Source organism: Myxocyprinus asiaticus, chromosome 38 (assembly GCF_019703515.2).
Source record: "Myxocyprinus asiaticus isolate MX2 ecotype Aquarium Trade chromosome 38, UBuf_Myxa_2, whole genome shotgun sequence".
Taxonomy (NCBI): Eukaryota; Metazoa; Chordata; class Actinopteri; order Cypriniformes; family Catostomidae; genus Myxocyprinus; species Myxocyprinus asiaticus.
In genome coordinates this window covers 22,922,890-22,949,623 of record NC_059381.1, presented here as the reverse complement: position 1 = coordinate 22,949,623, position 26,734 = coordinate 22,922,890, and the positions used below count along the sequence as shown (strand labels likewise).

The following is a 26,734-nucleotide window of genomic DNA, read 5'->3' as shown; positions in this document are numbered from 1 at the left end:
GTCCACAAATCCTCTCCTCGTCAGAGCGCTGTAGCAGTGACGAAGTGCATTTGCATTCTCAGAAAAATAAATGATTACATGCAGAATACGTTCCTTTAAAAATATCATCACCTCTAGGTAAACACTGCTCCATCCGCTGTTCTGCTCAGTGGGTACCTAGGCATTCTACCCATTTCATATTAAAATGTGCCTCGCTGGGAGGGAAGTGAGACTTCTTGAACTATTACCATCCATCATCCTAACTATTACCGTCCATCATCCTATCTCTTGGTTAAATTAGCTGAATAAATCATCTCCCTCACAAACTGGAAAGTGAAACCAAAATTGATGGTTGTGATAGACCAGCTGCTCATTGGTCATGAATGAAACAGCTTAATGAAAAAAAAATCCTTAATGCAACACGGCATGGCATTAAAGCGTAATAGAAGTATGAGACCAAAATCAGTTCATATTTAAAGATTAATTCTGACTGTGTGCTCGTTCCCTTTAGTTAAGGCTGTTGAGGAAGAAATATGATAAAAAAAAGCACAGTTTAAACGCCTCCATCTCACAGTAGAGCAGCTCTGCAACCTTTTCTCATTGTGCCGACCATTGTTTAAATATTTGTTAACAAGGTGAGTTGCTTTTTAATTCTCCTCTTTTTGTATGGCTCCCTTGCTTTCTCTTGATGCAGTTGGGGTTTTTTGCTCTACCCGTTTGAAAGACAATTTCATGTTAATTTTTCAAATTTGAGATGTCACTGTTACATAAATGAAACCGATGTGACAGCAGAGATGTGAGTCCAGACAGACAGAATCTTGGGAGTGACACTTTTGTAGCTAGGTTCTAATACATTTGTGACTGAAATTAGAATGAATGAGGCAAAAGAACACCATTTCAGGTGGGGAAAAACTGCTAAAATGCATGCAGAAGAAAGTCTGGATTTGCTGTCATTTATAAATAAAAGAACTTCTCTTTATATGTCTAAAAGTGTGAGAGGCACATCAATGATGTATCATCTTCAAAGGCGATGCCTCTTAGCATGTGGGCATCATAACAAGAGGTGTCACCCCACTAGAACCAGATAACTACTGGAATCACACTGGTGAGGAGCAGCCTCTTTACAGTGATGGATGGATGGATAAATAAATAGATGGATGTGAAACGTGTTGTATAGTCAAGATGTTTTCAAAAATAATGTCATGAATAATTTTTATTTATCAATTAACTTCATACAAAGTTCAGTAAACATAAAAAAAATAAATTAATCAATATTTAGTGTGACCACCCAATGCCTTTAAAACAGCACCAGTTCTCCTAGGTACACTTGTGCACAGTTTTTCAAGGTTGTTGGTAGATAGTTTGTTCAAAGCATCTTGGAGAACTTGCTACATTTCTATGTATTATATGTCTCTATTGCTTCTGTCTCTTCATTTAATCCCAGATCGACTCAATGATGTTAACATCAGGGCTCTATGGGGGCCACACCACTTGTTGCAGGACTCCTTGTTCTACTTCTATTTTTTTCTATTTGCAAAAGGAAAGTTTGAAGATAGATAGATAGATAGATGCTTAGGTTTAGGGGTTGGGGGTAGGGTTAAGGGATTTGCAAAATAGTTCAAATATAATTAAACAAATATATTTAGAATTTAAAGGCGGCATAAAGATTTTTGTTTCTACAGCTGTAAATACAGATAGATGGATGGATGGATGGATTATAATTTCACTTTACACATCTTTGTTTAAGCAGCCATAGCATGTAGCCTTGCACCTCTTCAATTTGAATATTTATATGAAGTGCTAGAATATTTAAATGAGCAAAGGTAATTTTCAATCTCTAGGCTGTTAATTGTTCTAGAACACTTGCACAGTGTTCAGATAATACTGCCATTGTGCTTTCCTTTAGATATTATCATCGTTTACAGTTCCCCTGCGATTTCATTTTTTTTTTTTTTTTTTATTTCTCTACAAAGCACATCTCTTGTTCTATACTCAAAAACCTAACCGTCTTTTATCATCTCTGTCCCTTCATGTGTGATTTTTTTTTTCTTTTTTTTTTTTTTTTAAATGAAATTTCCTGCACAATGACTTTTAACTCCCTGTTACAATTATCTATTCTACAGCTGTGTTATCTCCCTAATAGACTGTAGCATTTGCAATAAAACTAGCAAGGCCAATGACGGTACTGCAGTGATTGTCAAGGAATCACACAGGAACATCAGTGAGAACAATGCTGCCATAACTCTGCCCTCTATAACTCTGCTCAGAATATTCCTTAGTTTCATTGAAATGAAATCCATAGCTGCAATGAGCGCTTGAACCCAGGCTATTGTTTTTAAATATGGGGTAGTTTTTTACGATGTTCCTTGGAGGTGCATTTGGAATGTTGAGAAATTGTTCTCTCTTTTCAATTAAATAGAGAAATTTCAGCTAATTAAACACAATCTGTGTGATTCCTGAAAGTAATCATATTCTTAACCACATGGAATAAGTGAGTACAGGCGTTTATGCTGTTACTGTGGGTTTTCATGAAGCTCCCAGCTGATGAATTATTTGTTGAAATTCCTTATTCATGAGCTTTTGGTCAAATACATCTGGTCTGCTTTACTGTCAAGTTTGTATACTGTATTCTTTATCTCTTTTGCACTTTAAAAATACACATTTGGTTATGGTGAAACCTGTTTGTCTTCTGCTTAAAGGGGTAGTTCACCCAGAAATGAAAATTCTGTCATTATTTATTCACCACCAGGTTGTTCCAAACCTGTATGACTTTCTTCTGTGAAACAAAAGGATATGTTATGCAGTATGTTATCCTCAGCTTTCATTACATTTTTTTTTCCATACAAAGATAGTGAATGTCGAACATTCTGCCTTTCATTTTTGGCTGAATTATCCCTTTAAAAGTTTAAACTTCCTGTACTGTAACACTGACCATGACTTTGTTGGCTCTTGTCTGGATTTGCATAACAATTCCTCCTGATTGTCTTCTGAATTGTCTTTTGCATTAGCCTAGTTGGAGAAAACGGCAACGACTACACTGTGATTACAGAACGCTAACTGCCAGATAGTGCCTCCTGCTTTGGTGTGTGTAATTGATTGGTATTGAGCTGTCAAGAAGCAGCTAACATTATTACAGCACTGAAATCAACTCCTAGGCTTTTGTCTGTTTGCAAGATGATAGACTGTCTGGGACAGGTTACCAGCAGCAACCTCTGCTTTGAAGAATTTATCTTGGTCTCTGCTGCTTTTTATGAGAAATTCACCCACTGCTTTCTGATCTGGTTTTGCTATTTTATGAGACTGTGGCTTTCAAATGCAAAATTTATGGTTGTAACTGCTATAGCATAAAACCTATGATCTAAGGAATGCTATCTGCCAAACACTAAATATGTGCTCCATTAGGAGAAAAAGCATTTTTGTAAGCAAGTGCCTTTTTGACACTTGTGCCAATTTAAATGCTTTTTTCCTCACCCCTTCCCTCCCCTCTCCTCCCCCGACACCTCTTATTACCTTCCCTTGAAAAACTGTGTGTTTATTTTACCTTCCTTTTTTATTTGTATTTTATTTCCTTTAAATTTGGCATCCATGTTCTCCTCAGGATGTCTGTCACAAACTGCAGTCAAACGTTGTGACAATGCTTTTAGTTTCCACCCGTGCATTTTTTATGACCCTCTTATTTCCTTTTTCCTTTTTCCTGTTTCTTTCCCTCAAGGTATGGCGCACCTGAAGTTAAAGAGCCAAGGTATGAGGCCTCTCCCTCTTCCTTTTCTTTATTTCCTCCTTCAATCCCCCTTTTTGTGCCTAATCCCTTAGCTTCCACAATTCATTTAATCTAAAAACAAGTCACTTTCTCTTCCTTTGTCCCGTTGGTTTCTGTGCCCTGTCATTCTCTACTGTCTGTGTGTTCTCCATGTGTGTCTCCTCACCTCTGCCCTGTCCACTGGCCCGGCCCCAGAAGCAGCTCCTCTGATGGCCGCTCCTGCAGCAGGTAACACTCTTTTGCTCTCCCTCTCATGTTTGTTTCGCTCTTAGTGTGGTGCGGTCACAAACAGTGCCCAGAATGCACAGAGCCAGAGCTCTGCTGTCATTCTAGATGTTTGGCTTTACCTTTATAAGAGAAAATGAATAGTTTTTCAGGAAAATTGCTGACTGAATGAGTGTGTTAAAAATATTTTATACAAAAATTATTTGGGAATTTGTTTTTATTGACATTTTTCTTCTTCATTTTCTTTCTTTTTTTTTTCTTTATATTCTTAATTTTTATGATGGATGTAGTTGAAATGCAAATAATGTACTCATTTGAAATGTTTGTGGGCTTCTTTCAGCTGAAGCGACTCATCGTAGTGGCTGATAATTATCATTGCACAATCTATTGTACACTTCACATTCTTTTATCAGCATGTAAGCCGAATTGTTGTGTAGTCAGCCTCAGCTTTAAAACTGCAATTATTTTTCTAAGAGTTGCTTATCGTGGCACCACTTTATATGCAAAAGCACTTCAGTCCGACATATTTATCTAACAAATATTGACTGAGCACACTCCCTGTCTTCAGCAATTATAGAAGGCAGCTTGATTCTTTGATTCCCTAACACAATGGTTCTCAAACTGGTCCTGGAGGCCCCCCAGCACTGCACATTTTGCATGTGGCCTTTTCAGATACATCCAATTTAAGTCTTGGAGTCTCCACTAACAAGCTGATGAGTTGAATCAGGTGTGTTTGATTGAGGAGACATCTAAAATGTGTCATGTTGAGGGGCCTCCAGGACAGGTTTGCAAACCATTGCCCTAGCAGTCCTGGCAATCTTAATTACTTCAAGTGATTACAGGCCTATGTGAGATAAGCAGGGTTCCCTAACTGCATGATTTAGTAATGACTGGTTCATGAAACTCATACAAATGTGTATGTCTACATCAGAATGCCTCATGACTCACTGGAGTATGACAGATTATCTATTTGATATGACAGTTTTACTGAAGTTAGTTTTTTTTTTTTTTTACAAGAGCAAAAATACATTTAGGAGCAGCATGTGGTAAGCAACAAGGTAACTTTTGTGAATAATATTTCTAAACATTGTGAGGGGAAATTTGCCAGTCTTCTGATAGTGTAGTTTTGCATTTGCACACACTGCCTACATTTCACAAAAGTAATTATGCAAATCAGGTAATGGCGCAAAAACATCCTAAAATTCAGTGCTGAACACAATTTGCATGGCCCAGTTCCAGATCATGCAAGTTGGTTCTGAGTGCTCGGGTTGTGGAGGATGCAGCAGACTAAAGTATACTTTACTGGAACTGTACAGCATCATTCCACTACTGTGATCCATCCAAACTGACTTTTAAAATACCAAGTGCACAATCGACTACACTGCACATTTAGATTTACGCCCAGTTGTAATGTTCTTGTCCACCATTTACAAATTACTGCCTCTATGATAAACAGAAAATGTACACAAACTTCTCTTTTTAATTAAATTAAATTTACTGTCTGCTTTCCGTGGGCATAATAGCAGTGTCTATTATAAGCAAAAATGTAGATCATGATATCCTTGAATTTCTTTGATCTATAATGATATATGATTATACACAATTTATTTCTGGACGCAAAAAGTTCTGTCCAAAGTAACAGAAGGCCTGTAATTTCCATCCCAATGAAGCTTAATCAATAATTGTCTAATTATTAAAAATAGTTTCTAATTTATCTTCACTGCTTGTTTTTCATTCCAAGCAGAAAATAAGTCTTCTCTCTTTGTAGGTGAACACAAGCATTTGCTTTGATTCTGAAACAAGCCCCTCCAAGCATTTGTTTTGGATTTAGCCTTCCATTGGATACTGGAAATAATTTTGCCGATTATATACTAGATATAAATACATGGTTGACTAAGGTGTTATTTAATAATTCCTGAGGTAATTTCTCTCTCCATATTTGCACCAGTCAGATGCTGGTAGGAAAGCTTGACTGCATCAGCAACAGTATCTAAGGGGAGCAGGACTTAGCCGAGGGTCAGTTCCACACCACGGAAGACACAGCTTTTTATTTAGTAAGCTATTCCTCATTTTCTACCAGAATGCAAAGTGACTGGAACCTGAGGTTGCATTTACTGGGTATTTTTCATTACCGGTCAATTCCAAAATGCTGTCCATCATTTTGACATATTTAACAAACTAAAAAGTCATGAAATATAACTAGTGCATCAGTTTTAATTTTAACCATTTTAAAGTCTTTGTGAAGTGCCTTGACGTCCGGAGTTGATTTGTTGTTTTTACGTATTTCCAACTGAAACAGAAAGTGGGGGGTGGGACATGTCAAACAGTTCCTCCCATTAAAAAAATAAAATAAAATAGCCAATAGACTTTATTTTACAGCCACACACTTACCCCTGGGGAAACTTGAGAAGCGATCTCTATACCGGCCAGCTTTTTCAAAGACTTGAGAACCGAAGAATCAGATTTTGCTATGACGAATTTACAAAACAAAATATATGACTTAAAATAAAAAGAACAGGATAGTGAAGATATATTTTGTCATCTTCTTTTGAATTATTTCAATATCCATTCTTAAAATCCCAAGATCAATCTTTTAATAAAACAATTTAAAGTAGCTTGGCTTGACTTGTCCGTGTAAAGTGTTTGAAGACGAGATCTACGCACTCTATTTTTTCATTGATAATGTCACGACTGGTGGAACAGAAGTGAGGAATAACAAATCTAAATACAAACAAAACTCGAGGGAGAAAAAAACAACAACAAAAACACAAATAACCAAAATATTAAACAAAGAGATACCAGAGCAACAGAGGAAAAACAAGACACAACTGGAGATATGAACAAACAGAACAAACTGGCAAAGACATGAGGAAAGATGGCACAATATATCCACTGAGGGAAACACATGAGGAACAGGTGACAATAGACAAAACGGGCACTAGATGAGGGTAAAGGGAGCACATAACTGACACAAATGAAGCAATGTGCTAAAACACAAAACAAATGCACACAAAACCAAAACAGACAGACAAGAAAGGGCAGTCCAGGATGTCTCCTGGCATCCAAACAAGGCAAGATAATTTAAGTAGGCACTGGTGGGACAGACCAGGAGGGCACAGGCAGGACCGACGAGGTGGGTGCAGGGGGGAAAGACCCGGAGGGGACTGGAAAACATGAGATGAGCCAAGGAGATTTATGTAGTACCAACCAAGGGGGGAAGGGAGTGGGAAAACGTGGATGCGCCAGTAGAACTAGAGACAATGAGAGAGCCGACAGAGCACCAGGGGGTGATGGATGACCAGGAAACCATGGTGGTGTACATGGACCAGGAGACAAGGGACGTAAAAGAGACCAAGGGGTGCCTGACGGACAGCCAGGATACCAAGGGGAGTTCGGCCAATAGCCAGGAGACCAGGGCAGACCAGGGGAGGCAGCAAGAGACCACTGGAGCGAGTTCACACCCGCTGGGGTCTCAGGGAGGGTCAAGGCAGCAGGGGAATCAGGCAGGGGCAAGGAGTCGGCGGTGACCACCTGAGAGGTGGTCTTGGGGCGGTCAGCGGGAGGCGTGAAGCACCTGCTCGTGAAGAACCAGAGGGAGGACAGGGCATGGGCAGAGAGGAGTTCTCAGATGTGGAGGCCCCTCTCCTGAGTAGGGCCTCTATCTCACTGAGCCAGCAGATGTGGTCCACCAAATCCCCCCAAAAAAAAAAAAAAATTCACCCAACTCCTTCCAATTAAACGGTTTGTCAAGACCCGCAATAAATAGAATTTTCATGCGAGTCTCATCAAAGCACAGCCTCTGGGCTCCAATGAAGAGCTCGGGCATAAACTCCAATGGGTCAACCACCCTGGGGGCGGGTCAGAAAGTTGTTGACATGGGCTGTACTCTGGGAGAGTGACTCATTTCGGACAGATGCTGGGTAAAAAACAGTGCCCATACCTGTTGAGTCCAGGAATGGCCAGTTTGTTCTGTCACGACTGGTGGGACAGAAGTGAGGACTCAAGAATGCAGGATGATAAAAATGGAGTCGGGGGAGCACATAGCTGATACAAAAACAAAGCCATGTGCTAAAACACAAAACAAACACACTCAAAACCAAAACAGACAGACAAGAGAGGGCAGGTCATATAATGTTTTATAATTAATCTTTTAATATCCTTTCTGTTCTTTACAGCCAGTTGTTGATAAAAAAAACAAAACAAAAAGCACAATTTCACTCTCCTTAAGATTTGCTCAACCAAAACAAAACATGAAACGGCAACTGATATAGATCAGTGGGAATTGCTGGTTTTCTTAAAGAGACGGTTCCGTTTTATTGTTTGTTCTACATAGTGTAAATAGTACAAATTGTGCAATACAAACCATAACGATAAAACAATATAACAAATAACATTTTGGCCTATCTATCTATCTATCTATCTATCTATCTATCTATCTATCTATCTATCTATCTATATATATATATATATATATATATACACATACACTTTGGCCTGCATATTTATTGTTTTCACATGTTAATATACTGGCTACCAAAATGACGAAATTATGAAAAACTAATGATAAAATAAAATCGGTAAAATTAATATTTCCCAATATACCAAATTAGAAGATCCCCTGCCCTGCATGATTAACAGCATTAGACTTTTCTAATTGTGTTTTTCACGGCTAATTTGGTTTGTTTTTTTTCCATAAATAATATTTATATATAAAAAATATTACTATATTTCTATATATAAATGATATTTAGCCTTTGGGTACACATCTTTGAAAATAAAATTGGTAAAATTAATATTTCCCAATATACCAAGTTAGAAGATCCCCTGCCCTGTATAATTAACAGCATTAGACTTTTCTAATTGCATTTTTCATGGCTAATTTGGTCTTTTTTTTTTTTTTTCATAAATAATATTTATATATAAATAATATTACTATAATTCTATATATAAATTATATTTAGCCTTTGGTACACATCTTTGGAGCCTAACTGATGGTGCTGTGGGGGTACTTATGGCAAAAAAAGTTGGGAAACACTGATCTACCTGAAAACATTAATCCATAACAAGCCGACAAATGCACATAGCGTATAGGGGTCTTCGCTTATGATGAGGCTGGCCCTTTTGGGATTTGGTGGACCACATCTGCTGGCTCTGCGAGGTAGAGGCCCTACTCAGGAGAGGGGCCTCCACATGATGAATGGGAAACAAGCAAGTTAAAGATAATACCTCCATGTTTTGAAACTCAATACACTTAGCAAAAGGAATAAAGAACACTTACTCTGGCTGCACAAAAAATATGAATAACTCCAGCAACTTTCCTTGAGTCCCATTCCCATGTTGGTACGTCCCATTCAGAAGTGATTATCCCTGTGCACTTTTTAAGCGATTCTTATTGGAAATTCTTTTTGGAAAGACCCTACAGCATGGATGTTGCTTCCTTCAAATTGCCCTGCGAAGGCATGATCAGCGCCAGTTAGAACACAGGCTGACGTGCTGAACAGTTGTAGGGAGAGGCTGTGTTCTTGTTCTAGAAAGCATTTGATTGGACAAGGTTTTTCTACCTCTATGTGATGTCATGGATGTTCCTGAATCTTTACAGATGGAAGAGAGAGACTGCAAATTTTAAATGCTTCTATCTTCTCAAAACTATTTTTGTCAATGTTTAGAAGTACACTAGCATATAGATGACCTTAAAGCTAATAGATATGGACTAAAAGCAGCAAAACTTTAATTTTGATTTGACAGGGTCTTTAACATACCTTCACTCCTCTCTCTCTCTCTCTCTCTCTCTCTCTCTCTGCCAGTGTGTGAAAGAGAGAACCTCTCATCCAAGACTGTAAGAAAAAGGCACATTTGAATGCAAAACAATGGCTAAAAAGTAACTTATGATGTAACACTTTACAGTAAGGTTGTATTCGTTAACATTAGTTGACTACATTAGAACTTGAAATGAACGATAATGGTGGAAATGATTATTAAGATATATAATCACAATTATTTTGTTCAAAATTTTAATCACAATTATTAATTACCATTATTCTGTCATTTGAAAACTATTTTTTGTTACAGGGCTGCACAATTTGAACAAAAATAAGTACATAAATAAATAATGCCACTGCTTATATACAGTTTAAATTCTAAAAGACCCCCCCCCCCCCCCAATAAAATTACATGAAACAGTAGCTCTCATATTGAACAAGTTGTTAAAACTACAAGCTAGCAATTAATTCCTTTTGACTAAAGTTAAGTCATGTTTTGCCCATGCTTTACTACCAATAGAAAGGTGTTTACACGAGTCGTATTTTAAGATCCATTCTTTAAATTATTATTATTCATATTATTATTGTTATATTTCAAATCACAATAGATTACATTTCTGGAATAATTTAGCATGCAGCATGGCTATAAAGCCTTTATTTCAAAGGAAGCTTAATTATTTTGTCACACCTTCTATTTTGAAGGAAGACTGTGTTGTTTCTATGTGTTACCAGCAGAGGTGACAACAGCTTTGTGCTTCACCTTCCATACATGGTGAAATGCTCTTATCTCCTTCTCGGTCCACAAAACCCCAGTGCCATGAGGTTACTTTAGTTTAGTTTAGACACTTGTAATGGCCAAACATATTTGGAATTACGCAAATGTACAACTGAAGTAAATCTGTAATGCTTTAAATATAACGCAGTCAGCGCATGTTAGTGAAGGGCATGAACCGAACATAGAGCACAGCTGTTCTGTATAACACACATAACCAAAGCACGAGATGGAATTAATGTGTATTGAGCACAAAACCGCTCTGAGACCCCTGGAACACTTTAACATTATCCTCATGTGTTTTCCGAATATGTGTAATGTACTGCATATCAGAGCGACGCACATACAAGACATGCGATACTCGTAAACATCTAAGGCTGCGTATTTCCGTATATCATCTGTAGACAAAGCCTTTAATGAAAATGAACAACAATTTGCAACTTTTCCTGGCTTATAATTTCTGCTTGTTAGCTCTATAATACTGTAGACAGTTATACTTAATTAATCGTGAGAGGCAGAAACCGTGATCGCAGTTATGCGATAATTTTGCAGCCCTACTTTGTCAGTACTTATTAATCTTGGTTAAAGTTATTTTTTTAAGATACAAACAAATTAGAAATTGTTTGTTAGTATTAGTTAAAGGTGCTGTAAGCAATTTTAGCCATTCTAGAATTTCCATAAACTGAGCTGTTGGATTAATCACGCCCCCTCTTTCCAAAACCCGCAATCCAAAAATATCAAATGAGCTTTATTTCTGACATTGAGCAGAAGCGGTTGTCAAAAACAACAGCAGCAAAATAGCAAATTAATGTTATTAATATCTTTCAGGGATTGGGATTTTTTATTTTTTTATTTTTGCATATCTTTCAAAGAAATAAATCGCTTACAGTACCTTTAATGCATTATGAACTAAGATGAATGAACTAACAGTACAATAAGCTATCGTATTTTTTATTTTTTTATGAAGTATCATTAACAAAGACTAATAAATGCTGTATTTTTGGATAAAATTAATATAATGATTATAATATGATGATTATTTGTAGCGCAATCTGTGATTGGAGCACACAGCACACCGTGATAGAAATGATTCTCGAAAATTCCTAACGGTTGACACATTTAACACACAGCCTGGTTAAGCTTGATTGCTGCCGGTTAGCGAATAGGATGCATGTTTTTGTGCTGAAATACTTGCCTCAAAAGTGGTGCAACTGTTAATTTACCCCTAACTGTAAATTTGCCCCTACATCCATTCATTTATAGTATTACTGTTACATCTGCCACTATAGTTGTTGTAGTTTAGTTAGTCAGTATTATTTTCAGTATTTGAGTTTGTAATTTGGAGATTGTAAACAAGCACAAACATTATGTAATGCATCATGTTTATTTATTCTACAGATTTTTAAAGGATTTACAGGATTACAGTATGAGCGTTTAATAAAACCAGGCTGACTGTCTACCTGGAGTAAATTGACCCCTAGAGTAGTCGGGTCTTTATATTATCCAGATGAACAGAACAGCGCTTTTTTTCTGAAGGATTAGAGAGATTCCTTGGCCCCCAGGAGTCAGCTGAGGTCAAGACGAAAGAGAGAAGAGCAAGACGACTATGCCCCTGTGTGCTCTGAGGTGTAATAGAGACTTTTAATTACAGTGTGGGAAGGGGGAGTTCCACACAGCTTGTTAATTATTAGCTACTAATGAGTGACCTTAATTAGTCTTAAGTAGACTTTATTTACAACAGACCTTTCACCATTTATAGGAAAGAATGAAAAATCTAGAAGCCTTTTGGAACTGGCCATAAATCAGAAGTTAAGAACGGGAGTAGCAGACGACCCAGCATGACGTCTTTGCTTCCAGCTTATTTCTTTTGAGCTTGGGCTCTACACAGAGGAAACTAATGCAGCCTAGACCACTGCTGAAGGAAAAAGGACTCGTTTTTCTCAGTCTGGCCTCTGGCTGTGCTCGCAGATCAAACGTAGCAAGATTGATCAGTTAGAGAGAAAAAAGGTGCTTATTTTTTGTCACCTTTTCTGGGGTTTCATATTGACCACAAAAACTGTAGGGAGTTTATGTGCCAGTCCTGATATGTATTGCTTCCAAACAAACATTTTGAACTGGTTGTTTTCGAGAAGGACTAAAGCAACAAATCATCAATAATGTTTCATATTCTTTTTTATGACATTTTCCCAAAAAGTATATTTTGTTTCACAAACCACTTCTGTATTTGTAGAGACATTGGGTCTTGTTCACTAATAATTGCTTGCTCGTGTTCTTACTTATATGCACAGAAAATGTTCTCACAAAATGTATAACTGATTACACAACAGGTGCATATGCACATAAATTGGTTCTTACCTTCATTCTAATGTTAATGAATCAAATTACTCTTAATGAGGGAGTGGATGCTCACAGTTAGTAATTTACATAAAGATACGTTTTCGCCTGAGGGCACACTCAGCAAGATCCTCAAGTAAAGACGAGTGTCGAAAGTCGACCTTTTATATAGGCTTAGAACACAGATGATTGGCTTCATTTTTAACAGAACCAATCGAGTTATAACAATTTATTTTTGTTTCTCTAAAATAAGATGTATTGTAGGGTCAATTACAGTAGTTATAAAATTTCTAATAATAATATATGTTTATAAAATGTTTGCATGGCCACTAGGACACTGATTTTTACATATGTGTGATTTGAGTTGGTTCTAAATTTGATCTTAAATTTAGCATTAACTTACTGTTGAATCAAATGTTCTGCATGAAAATATTCACATATAGATTTTACACACAAATACATCCGTATGAACAGTTAGTGAATGAGACCCATTGTGCATAACCTAGTAGTTATTAGTGGTGAATAGTATGCCAATAGCACTGTATTATCATAGTACTGAAGACTTTAAATACTGGCAGTGCCACAATATTTTGCTAAATAGGGTATCAAGTAAATTAGTACTCATATTATTTGCCCCAGCAAAATTTGAATCAATGTTATGTCTGCAATAATATAAAGTAATAAATAAAATAATATAATGACTGCATTATTTAAGTGTATGGTTTTCCTGCACTTCAACCAGTACAAAACTGACATTTTGCTGATGTGCACCCCTTGCAAAAAATATGTGGCGTATCAAGAAATTGGACACTTGGGGAGTGCGGTCTGCTTTTAACATACAGTGCTGTTGAAAAGTATTTGCCCCCATTCTGATTTCTTCTGTTTTTGTGTAAATCTCATACTAACTTGTTTCAAAAATCTAACATAAAACAAAGGCAATCTGAGTAAACACAAAATACAGTTTTTAAATGATAATGTTATTTATTGAAGCAAAAAGGTTATCCAGTACCAACTGGGCCTCTGTGAAAAAGTATTTGCCCTTAGTTACTAAATCCCCAAATCTATGAAACTGCATTCATAATGGGGTTCAGCTGGACTAGACACACCCAGGCCTGAATGCCAAGGTCAAAAGAAATTCCAGAAATGATGAGGAAAAATGTGACTGAAATACATAATTCTGGGAGGGGTTACAAAGCCATTTCAAAGGCTCTGGGACTCCAAAGAACCACAGTGAGAGCCATTATCTCCAAATGGAGAAAACGTGGCACAGTAGTGAACCTTCCCAGAAGTGGCCGACCTTCCAAAATTCCTCCAAGAGCACAGTGACGACTCATCCAGGAAGTCACAAAAAAGCCAAGGACAGCATCCAAGGAACTGCAGGCCTATCTCGCATCAATAAAAGTCACTGTTCATATTATCGGCCGATATTAGCCTTTCACTGATATATCGGTATTGGCGTATATGTTTACCATATGTGCATATGCGCATATGTGCAGATATGAAAACTTTTTTTCAGAACATATAATGCAGAAAACAATGCTTTAGAGTTGGTGTCATAACGTAGTATGTCCAGCAGAGAGCGCTCCGACTCCATTGTTTACAGAGCTGAGCTGACGGTGGTTCTGCAGATAGGGCGGAGTTCAGCGGTGTCTTCTCGGTAAATTGCTAACTAGTTTGTGAAATACATACTGGAAAGTTAATAAACAATGACCCCATCATTTTATATTACTAATATAACGTTAACCCTGTCCCTGACAACCATGTCACTCATGTTGATCACATCTGTTTGTTATGTTAGCCAGCTATAGTTTGTCAGTGCAGTCAGTAATGTAGCAGATTGAAAGATAAACATCAGAGCATCTTTTTGCAGCTCAGCAGACAATGGAGTGGTGATGGATTGTGTCTGTTGAGTGTTGATATCACGCTATGATGTTACCTAGTTGGTGAGACACAATGCTGGAAAGTAAATAAAGTCCATCTTTTGCTCTCTGTGACAATGAGCTTATAGCTAACTAGCTAATCACGTAGCTACTTTCATACCTTGTCAGCGTGTAAACATGTATTCACCAAACTGTTTTGTTCAGGATTCGCAGTTTGGTACCCCCTTCAACCGAACAATTCCAGTTGTTGCATTTATAAAATTTAATATTTAAAAGTCTGGTTTTCCAGACATTAAAATAGGATACGTAATAAAAGAAGATTGAATAAATAGTATATTTGCCCTATGTAAATAAATACAAAAAAATAAATACTCTATTATTTTCTCAGGGTTCATTTCTAGAATTTGTTGACAGTGTATAATAATAATGTCAGATATTCTTTGTTAAAAAATATTTGTTTAAGAAAGCAGCCTTCTGAGTACCTTTGCATAGTCATATCCGTGCAAAATTTGTGCACAATCCACATAGAAAAGGTCTGTTTTCATTTCAGTTCAAAAATTTGCTATATCGGCCACCATATCTGTAATCGGTGAATTGTCCCCCTCTAAAATCGGTATCGGTATTGGTCTCAAAATTACCATATCGGTCGGGCTCTAAACATGAATTCTGCTCTACCAGAAAATCCTAAAGGAGAACGTCCGGTCATCAGTCCGTGATTTGAAGCTCAAGCGCAACTGAATTATGCAGCAAGACAATGATCCAAAGCATAGGAGTAAGTCCACCTCTGAATGGCTCAAAAGAAGCTAAATTAAAGTTTTAGAGTGGCCTAGTCAAAGTCTTGACTTCAAACCTGAATGAGATGCTGAGGCAGGACCTTTAACAGGCAGTTCATTCTCGAAAACCCTCCAATGTGGCTGAACTACAGCAGTTCTGCAAAGAAGAGTGGGCCAAAAATCCACCACAGCGTTGTGAAAAACTGATCTCCAGTTATCGGAAGCATTTGGTGTAGGGGTGTAACGGTTCACTGTAAAAAAACAAAAAAAACGAACCGTACCGTTCGCCACCCACGGTTCGGGAAGCATTGGCACCACGGTCGGTTCACCTTACGTTTAATGATGCATCTGGAGCACAAGTTTTGGTCAAGAAAGCAAAACGTCAAACAGACAAGCACAGTTACAACCTCCGGTAATGCACCTGAATGGATCTGTAACTGGATACACTCCACCTGTGTTTCACATGGGTCAACTTGATGACATCACTGTTCTGCAAGCATTGTGTGTAGTTAAAATGGAGAAAATTAAATGCTAATAGAGAAGGCCCTTGCATTTCTCCTTTCTAGGAACATTTTCTTTTTGCAGTTAATTACAACAGCGATGGTCAAAAAACGTTTACAAAACAGGCACTGTTTGCAGACATCACTCGACACTAGTGCTGTATACTGGTAATATATGTCAATAATGCACATGAGGGTTTAATTAAAATGTGCATGCAAGTTCTTCCTGTTTCCTCGCGCGGCTGTAATCTTTCACGAGCATCAATAATGCATTTTGATTGATGGCATAAAGATTCCGTTATAGTAATACACTGATACATGATTAATCATTTACGCTGACATCACCCAGGCAAAGAGCTGCAGGTGAGCCGAAACTGCACACACTCCCTTCCATTTTTAAGCAGGCACTCCATACTAATTCGGACAGACATGAAACAATAACTAAAGTGCTTGGGGTGTTCATGTGGGATTTCCACGTATTATTAAAATACTCCAGCAGCATTATCACAACATCCCTTCACTTATGCATTCTAATAGCAAGGCTATTCCTTCTATAGTGATGTACAGTTTCTGAATATTGAATATGTTGAGATGAGTTTGAAGTGCACTTTATGTTGATGCATGTAGCGTAATAGTGCAGGTATTAAGTTAAAATATTGATTTGGTAATTAGAGAAAATGTTTTTTTTTAGTTAAGGACCCTGACAAAAATCAATCATGATTTTACTTTAGTAATATTGTAGTAGCCATGACTGCTGTCACCGTAGTTTTCTTAGCAGAAATCATGGTTTTGATACAGTTAACCATGGTTTTATAACAGTAATACTGTAGTTGCTATATAGTAACCATGATTTTACTATATATTGTAACAATGAATGTTATTTAAGGGCAAACATGTTGAAGTGTTTACTAAATAGATTTTTCTTTGGATTTGGCAGTAAAAAACATTTTTTTGAACAAAGCAAATACTGAACCGTACCGAAACCGTGACCCTTAAACCGTGATACAATCCGAACCGTGAGAAATTCGAACCGTTACACCCCTAGTTTGGTTGCAGTTATTGCTGCAAAAGATGGCACAACCAGCTATTAAGTTTAAGGGGGCAGTTAGTTTTTCACATGGGGAATATAGGTGTTGGATAACTTTTTGCTTAAAAAAAAAAAAAAGATATATATATATATATATATATATTTGAAAACTGTATTTTGTGTTTACTCAGGTTGCCTTTGTTTTATGTTATGTCTCGTCTAAAGATCTAAAACAGTTTAGGATGAAAAATACACAAAAACAGAAGAAATAAGGATGGGGGCAAATACTTTTCCACAGCACTGTACATTGTGAACGCAGAGGTTCACTTCATTTGTGTAATTAGAATTATTTTTGCCTGTTACAGTTTACCATTGAGTATATACATTATATACAGGATATGTAATGCATCGACGCAGAGGAGGAGATGGAACAGATGGAAAGTTTTTTCATGGCTTGTCTTTCACTGCATGTGAAACTTCCTTACAAGAAACTGCTGTAACCTTATTCAATGTGTTTATTCAAGCGAAACTAGAGTAATGAGCACAAGCTGCTAATTGGGAAGAATGTTTTGGTAAACAGTCATGTGTCATGGTTGCAGCAACGTTCCAGTGATGTTTAGTTTTCCATCTGCTTTTTATGAATTCATTGCATTGTGATGGTGCCTTGATTCAACACTAGACACTTTGTGTTGATTTCCCATCCCTTCAATCAAAACATTTCTTATACACAACAGCAAAATGTGACCTATACAGCAAGAGCCCCGTACCCACTCTGATGACAAGCAGCGATGCGGAGAGCTTTAATAAATGAAATTCATATTTATCAGCTAGTTGTTATGTTTACCGAATGTTCTTTTTTTTTTCTTTGATGCCCTAACTATGGATGCCTCCACTTTTTTGAAAAAGGTAGTCAGTAGTTACTACACTGAAAAACGTCCTGGTTACTTTTGTAACCTCCGTTCCCTGATGGAGGGAACGAGACGTTGTGTCGATGTAGTGACACTAGGGGTCACTCTTTGAAAAAAGGCCAATGGGAATTGGTGAGTGGAATTTACATGCCACTCCCCCACATACAGTTATAAAAGGAGCTGGTATGCAACCACTCATTCAGGTTTTTTGCTGAGGATCTGAGACAAGGTCCCGGCCACTTCAGCGGGTAGTTCAGCGCTGTGGCAAGAGGGACACAACGTCTCGTTCCCTCCATCAGGGAACGGAAGTTACGAAAGTAACCAGGACATTGTGTCGATGTAGTGACACTAAGGGTCCCTATACAAAACGCCACAACTAGCTGAACTGTGTTACGTGGACTGGTGGTGCGAGACGGGCAGACTGCTGTGTGCCTTGTAGCCAGCGCACCAGGCCGTCACGTAACCTCCCCCAACACCGATATGAGCATCAAACGGTCCTACGGGTACAAGTCGACAGCCCAAAAAATAGGGACAGGCTAGCCCAGCCGTGGCCTCTTTTCCTCTTTTTTTTTCCTCCCCCCCCAAGAAAGAGTGGAACTTGTTAACCGACTGGGGCCATAAATGTCTACATCGGGGGGGGGGTGTCACTCCCAAGGGGAAGACAATTCGGAGACCACACCCTGCCGGGGGGGGGGGGTATTTTGAGTGGAAATGTGTCACATGGTCTTACCGAGTCTTGTTGGAAGTATATCATGTGGAGAGGTCCCATGGTAGGTCCTACCCGAAGGGGGAGGAGTTTCTACAAAGCATGGCGACCGGGGGTGGAGGGGCCTCTGCCCAAGGAAGATGCAGTTTACCGACAGGGAAACGATTTTGCAGAAGATATCACATGGGGTTGCCTTTGGGGAACCAGCACATGTGGAGCACCTACCTCAGTACAGGGGCTCATTAGTGCACGTACTGGGCCGGCAGCGAGTTTCTCCGCAAACTCAACTGTCACAGGGTTAAGGAGGAAAGTCATCCAGGGATCACAGTCTGTGAACACGACTGGGAGTCAAGAGCGCACGTCTTCACCTCGAAGGAGGGGAAAGGCGCTATATGCAAGCGGTACACACGGCCAGCTGTCCCAGAACTTACCTGCTCGTGCCTGCCAATACACGGGACGAGACCGGCTCAACCCAGAGATTGTAGAACCTCGCAAAGGTGTTGGGTGCTGCCCAGCCCGCTGCTCTGCAGATGTCTGCCAAAGAAGTGCCACTGGCCAGGGCCTAGGAGGCTGCCACACTCCTGGTAGAGTGGGCTCGTAAACCCACAGGGGGTGGCATGTCCTGAGCCTGATAAGCTATTGCGATGCCGTCAATGACCCAGTGGGCGATCCTCTGTTTGGAGACAGTGCTTGCTTTCCGCTGTCCACCAAAGCAGACAAAGAGCTGCTCAGAGCTTCTAAAGCTCTGCGTGCGATCCAAATAGATGCGTAAAGCTCGCACCGGACACAGCAACGCCAAGGCTGGGTCTGCCTCCTGGGGCAGTGCTTGCAGGTTCACCACCTGATCCCTAAAAGGGGTTGTGGGAACCTTGGGCACATAGCCCGGTTGGGGTCTCAGGATCATGTGAGAGTAACCCGGACCAAACTCCAGGCATGATTCGCTGACAGAGAACACCTGCAGATCCCCTACCCTCTTGATGGAGTCTTCAAAGAGAGTGCCTTAAGCTCAGCTGACTCCAAGGGCTCAAAGGGAGCTCCCCGTAGACCCCAAAGGACTACAGAGAGGTCCCACGAGTGGACGAGGCGCGGTCTGGAGAGATTCAACCTCCTAGCACCTCTCAGGAACCTGATGATCAAGTCGTGCTTCCCCAAGTACTTACCATCTACTACATCATGATGAGCTGAAATAGCGGCTACATACACCTTCAAGGTGGAGGGGGACAGCCGCCCCTCCAGCCTCTCCTGCAGGAAGGAACGCACCGATCCGACTGCACATCTCTGGGGGTCTTCGTGTCGGGAAGAACTTAGCAAACAGACGCCACTTCAAGGCACACAGGCGTCTCGTATAGGGAGCCCTAGCCTGAAAGAAGAAGGTCCTTCCTCAGGGGAATTCGCCGGAGGGGGGGCTGTCGCGAGGAGCGTGAGATCCGAAGACCACGTCTGGGTGGGTCAATAGGGTGCTACTAGGATGATCTGCTCCTTGTCCTCCCTGACCTTGCACAAGGTCTGTGCAACCAGCGCATTTGTACTGAGGGGTGCCTCAGTCAGGGCGTACCAAAGCGGGCAGTGGGAGGATTCCCGGGAAGCAAACAGGTCTACCTGTGCTCGACCAAATTGACTCCAAATCAGCTGGACCACCTGGGGGTGGAGTCTCCACTCTCCCCTGACCGTAACCTGTCGTGACAGCACGTCCGCTGCGGTGTTGAGGTCGCCCGGGATGTGAGTGGCTCGTAGCGACTGCTGACTCCAGAGGAGGAGACGGCGGGCGAGTTGTGACATGCAATGGGAGCGTAGACCGCCTTGATGGTTGATGTACGCTACCGCCGCTGTGTTGTCCGTCCGGACCAACACGTGCTTGCCCTGGATCAACGGCCGGAACCTCCACAGGGTGAGCAATATTGCCAACAACTCTAGGCAGTTGATGTGCCAACGCAGCCGCGGGCCAGTCCAGGAGCCGGCGGCTGTGTGCCCATTGCATACGGCGCCCCAGCCTGTCTTAGAGGCATCTGTTGTAACCACGACACGCCTGGAGACCTGCTCTAGGGGAACCCCTGCCCATAGAAATGCAAGGTCGGTCCAAGGACTGAAGAGGCGGCGACAGATCGGTGTGATGGCCACGCGATGTGTCCCGCGGCGCCATGCCCATCTCGGGACTCGAGTCTGAAGCCAGTGCTGAAGCGGTCTCATATGCATCAACCCGAGCGGTGTGACCGCCGCTGAGGATGCCATATGCCCTAGGAGCCTCTGAAAAAGTTTCAGTGGAACCACTGTCCTCCGTCTGAACGCCTTCAGACAGTTCAGCACCGACTGTGCATGCTCGTTCGTGTGGCGCGCCATCATCGAGACTGAGTCCAACTCCAGACCGAGAAAAGAGATGCTCTGAACCAGGGAGAGCTTGCTCTTTTCCCAGTTGACCCGAATCCCCAGTCGGTTGAGGTGCCGGAGCACGAGGTCCCTGTGTGCGCACAGCAACTCTCGAGAGTGAGCTAGGATTAGCCAGTCGTTGAGGTAGTTGAGGATGCGGATGCCCACTTCCCTTAGTGGGGCAAAGGCTGCCTCTGCGACCTTTGTGAAGATGCGAGGGGACAAGGACGGGCCGTAGGGGAGGACCTTGTACTGGTATGCCTGGCCCTCGAAGGCAAACCGCAGGAAGGGTCTGTGTCGAGGTAAGACCGAGACGTGGAAGTACGTGTCCTTCAGGTCTTCCGCCGCGAACCAATCTTGATGCCGGATGCTCGCTTGAATGCGTTTTTGCATCAGCATCTTGAACGGGAGTCTGTGCAAAGCCCGGTTCAGAACTCGCAGGTCCAGGATTGGTCGCAACCCACCGCCTTTCTTTGGTACGATGAAGTAAGGGCTGTAGAACCCGTTCTTCATCTTGGCTGGAGGGAAAGGCTCTATCGCGCCCTTGCGCAGAAGGGTTGCGATCTCCGCACGCAAGGTAGCGGCGTTCTCGCCCTTCACCGAGGTGAAGCGGACGCCACTGAACCTGAGTGGGCGCCTGGCGAACTGAATCACGTAGCCGAGTCGGACGGTCCGGGTCGGCCATCGCGACGGTTGGAAAGCGCGCGCCCAATCTCCGGGCGAGGGGACCAAGGGAATGATCACGTCGGACGTACCGGCGGGTGGGGCCTTGCTGCGGGGCGGAGCTTGAGTTGCCACGTCAAGGGGACTCGAGCCCCGTGGCCGTGCTGAGTCCAGGGACATCGAAGCACTTACCTGGCTCCTGTTGCCCACCATAAGATTGGCCAAGGAGGGGGGAGGAGGAATCTTGTCCCCGTAGTCCACGGGAACCAACCCCGTGTGGGCGTGTTTGTGCCACAGCTGGGCGCACAGGGGTGGGGGGTCCGCCGCTGGAGCACCATACCTGCAAAAATGGAATGGTGGACGGTGGTCATGACGACGGCCGTGCACACCGGACATGTGACCCAGGAAACGAGAAAACCACTCTCTTGTTGAACTTTTGGGTACCGCAGCCTCTTGGGCATGCAGCAAAAAATTAAACAAAGGATTATCCTCCCGGCTCTCCACTGAGGGATGGAGTGGTCTGTTCACCAGCTCCAGAGAAGCAGGTCTCCTCGCCCTTGGGTCGCCCATCTCAGGGGCGCTTCGAAGCCTTCTTCGGGTTCTTAGCGGCCGGCCGTGAGACGGGTGGCATCTACTTCCTGTGTTGGGCTCCACGCCGGGGCCGGGCCACGGGAGCGGGCTGCGGCAGAGCCGGTGTTGTTGCTGCAGGAGGATGCCCTTGGCGATGAGCAGACGGGGTGCGGGGTCTTGAGCTGCACCGGGGCAGGATGTGTTGTATGGCCTCCGTCTGCTTCTTCACCGCCAGAACTGCTGGGCAATGTCCTCGATGGTGTTGCCAAACAGGCCAACCTGGGAGATGGGGGCATCAAGGAACCGTGCCTTCTCAGCCTCTCGCATCTCAACCAAGTTGAGCCAAAGGTGGTGCTCCTGGACCACCAGGGTGGACATCGCCTGCCCGAGTGACCGTGCCGTGACCTTCGTCGCCCAGAGAGCGAGGTCGGTCGCCGAGCGCAGTTCCTTCATCAATCCCGGGTCAGAACTACCCTCGCTCTTTTTGCGCCTTGGCTTGGTGTACTTGCAGGAGAGCCATGGTGTGCTGGGCGGAGGCGGCTTGTCCAGTCGTCAGGGACGATGTAAACCTACAGGCCCTGGACAGGAGCTTCGGGTGCTGGCGCTCTGCGGACACAAGTGCACTGCGAGTGCTTATCCACCTGGGGGATCACCGAATACCTCCTGGCCACTCCACCATCGAGGGTATTGAGAGCGGGGGAGCTGGAAGACCGTGAGCGGGCAGTAAAAGGTGCCTCCCACGATCTTGTCAGCTCCTCATACACTTCCGGAAAGAAAGGAACCGGGGCGGGGCGTGGCCGTGGGCAGCGCCCTGAGCCCAGGAACCAATCGTCGAGCCACGAGGGTTCAGGGGAGAGTGGAGGGTTTCACTCTAGCCCAACACTCTCAGCCACCCGGGAAAGCATGTCCGTCATTTCCACGTCGGCCTGAGACTGGGCAACCATTCCCGAAGGAGGAAGCCCAGCCGAAGCTTCTGCGTCCGATTGGACGAGCCCGCTCTCTGATGCTGCGCTCGATAACTCATTGTCTTCCCGGGCTCCGAACAAGAGGTCGAACTCACCCTGAGACGAGCCGGCGGTCTCATCTGAGTGACCAACCGGGGCAAGCGAGCATGCTGGGGAATGGGAGGGCCGTAGGGGGATACCCGGCAGAGATGGTCCCATTGATGTCCCCAAATCGTCCCCAGTGCAAACCAATGCGGCCTCAAACCTGTAGGTAGAAGAACCGGTGCGGGGAGCCGCTGTGTTGCAATGGTCATGTTCTCGCAATGAGGACATGACCAATCCACAAACGATGTCTCCGCGTGAGCAGTGCCCAGACACGTAATACAGTGATCGTGGCCTTCAGAAGCGGAGAGATAAGCAACCAGGAATAACACACAAACGGAATGGCATCTTTAAAAAGACGTTCCGTGTGTGCCGCTTTTTTTGTGAATGAAAATATACTCTTTTAGAATATACTCTCTTTTTTCACTCTGCCGAAACGCCCAGGGGCGTTCTCTGCACTCCACAGGCACAGAGGGGGAGAAGCCACTGAAACGCGCCATAAATCCAGCAGTTTTCCGAAGTGAATTGGAGGAATTGTATTCAGTGCAATGAATGCAACCTCTCGGCTCCGAAGATAAAATCTGAATGAGTTGTTGCATTCCAGCTCCTTTTATACCCGTATGTTCGGGGGAGTGGCATGCAAATTCCACTAGCCAATTCCCATTGGCCTTTTTTCAAAAAGCAGAGGTGTTTGGGGCTCCCAAGAGTGACCCCAAGTGTCACTACATTGACACAACGTCGAGTGAGTGACAGATAGGGAATGTGGTAACCTGCAATTGTTACTATAAGGATCAATTTCTACCTGACCTAACCCTTAACATTTATTTTGTTTGATATAAGTTAATGCAGTCAATTTGATTTAGACATATTAAATTACATTTTTTGACTTGAATCAAACCAGTTAATTTAGATGTTAAACAAGGAGTTAATATCAAGTAACTTACATTTTTAGACACAATATATCTAGTTATTTTGTCTATTTTTGCTCCACTAACTAAAATTGTTCCAAATGATGCCAAAGCCATATCTACTGTTGAGTTTTGCCTGACAGTTTATCTGAAATGGCCAGTGATGTACTAAATATCATCAGTCTTGGAGCGCTGCTTGTCCAATTAAATTAGATGACTGGAACTAAATGTTGTATAGTCTCTCCTAGTCCTTATCTGTGATGTTTATAATGAAAGACATTTAATAAACCATTAAATGAGATATGTCTGCTGGCCAATTTACTATATGTTCAACAAAATGAGTGCTGTTTTTATGTTGGCTATTCTTGGCAGTGCGGCACGGTGGCTCAGTGCACTGTCAGGTAGCACTGTCGACTCACAGCAAGAAGGTCCCCTGTTCGAGTCCCAGCTCACCCAGGACCTTTCTGTGTGGAGTATGCAGGTTCTACCTGTGTTTGCGTGGGTTTCCTCCAGTTTCCCCCACAGTCCAAAAACATGCAGGTCAAGTGAATTGGAAACTATAAATTGCCCATAGATGAGAATGAGAGTGTGAATGCGTATGTGTATGTCTGTGTGTGTCATCCCTTTGATGGACTGGCCACCTGTCCAGGGTGTTTCCCTGCCTTCGGCCTGAGACAGCTGGGATAGGCTCCAGCGCTACCCACAATCCTACATAGCACAAGTGGCTACAGAAGATGGATGGATGGATGGATAATCTTGGCAGCACTTTACCTGTTGTTGCCATTTGGACTTGCTGAGTAAAGGAGAGCAAGTTAATTTGTCATTTCCCATGGCTCCAGTTGAGGCAAACACTCTCATTTGAAATAGGGGAAATGTGACATTTTCTAAAAGAAAATTTTTAATTACATGGCCTATTTTAATAACCACTCATAACTTCTATTGGGGAAGCTTTAACACATTATTTAAAGTACATTTAAAGTGTATTTGCATCGGTTCTGGTAATTTGTGCCCTTTGTTTGTTGTACTAAATGCATCTCCCTGGCTAGATCCCCTCTGGTTTAGCAACAGGTAGATTAGATGAGCTAAGCCAGTGTTTCTGTTGTTCCAGCCCTTAAGAATGTGATTGTTTACTGTAGAGGTATACAACGCACAGTGAAGACCCTCTCACTATCAGTGTGTGAGTGACCCGTAGGGTGTGTGGGCTGCTGAGGGAACAGCTGCATTCACTGATAGCAAGATCTACAGAAGCCACAACACGCCGTCCTCATTTAGAGGCATCTGGAGGACCAGCTTGTGAGGAAACCAAGTAGGATTTTTCTTATTTGCTAAGGTATTAGTCAAACAAAATAGCTCAGGGAATTATAGCTTTTTCAAAGGGGAATTTCTTTTTTTATTGTATTAATTCGGATGGTTTCCCTACATTCTTCCACATGGATATTAGGCAAATGTCAAAAGTTCTTTATCATCAAATAAACTGTCATGAAATCATGAATCTTGTGAATTTCTGGAGAGGTTTGTGTGTTGAAATAGCTGTCAAATATGTTCTCTCTGATTGTTGGAGAAACAGTATTACTGGGATGAAAACCTTTACAGGATATAATGCATAAAGGACTGCATGAAGCAAAATTGCTCATGGAATGTATATTTTGATAGTGCCCATTTAGAAATGATCAGTATTTATGATTAGCTGCTAAAAACGCTAGCTTACCACTGGGAACTAATTATGAAGTTGCTTTTCACCAAATTTCGTCATTCAGATTTGATAAAATTTCCTTTTTTTTTTCTTTTTTTTTTTACCAAATTTGGCCATTCTGATTTGGTCGAATTTCCTTTTTGACCAAATTTGGTCATTTTCATTTGGTCAAATTTCCCTTTTGACCAAATTTGGACATTCTAATTGGGTTAAATTCACTCTTGAACAAACTTTGTCATTCTGATTTAGTCACATTTCTTTTGACCACATTTGGTCGCTCTGGGGTGCGTTTCACAAAAACATTGTTAACCAACTTTGGTCGCAAGTTCTATCATTACCAACATAGTTCAACGATTTGGTGTTTCCAAAACCGTAATTCCAATGAACATTTGCAAACAGCATTGCAAAGTTGTATTTTTAGAACTACAGCTCTTTACCTGTGGATAGAAGCATAGTTCCTTGTTAGTTTGCTGTGTGGACATCATTTTACTTCACTGAGGCTTCTATATCTTTTATTCAATATATGTCTTTCATTCTGTCAACACTTTGACCACGTTTACATGCATTTAAGTAAACAATTTATTCTGGGGTTTTGCAGAAAGCAGCGTTCCGAAACATCAAATAAACACGAGTGCAGCCATTTAAGGGATTAAAGGCTTTTAACACACATGGTTTCTGTTGGAGAACACTGATTCTTTTTATTTTTTTTATTTTAACACATAAGTGGCATTAATATGTTTTTGAAGAGTGTGCATGTGCGTATGTGCCCAAGCGCATCAGGGTAACACTGAAGTCTAATGAATAGGGAACCCCAACAACTGCAGCACAATGCATTTGTTGCATTACAAAGTGCATGCCGCTTTCAGC

The 26,734-nt window shown here is 41.9% G+C and overlaps 1 protein-coding gene across 5 annotated transcripts in view; it reads left to right on the top strand.

Moving 5' to 3' along the window:
• Positions 1 to 26,734, top strand: part of LOC127428483 (neurexin-2-like) — a 574,215-nt gene that overhangs the window by 131,606 nt on the left and 415,875 nt on the right. The gene's annotated exons all lie outside the window — the stretch shown is intronic.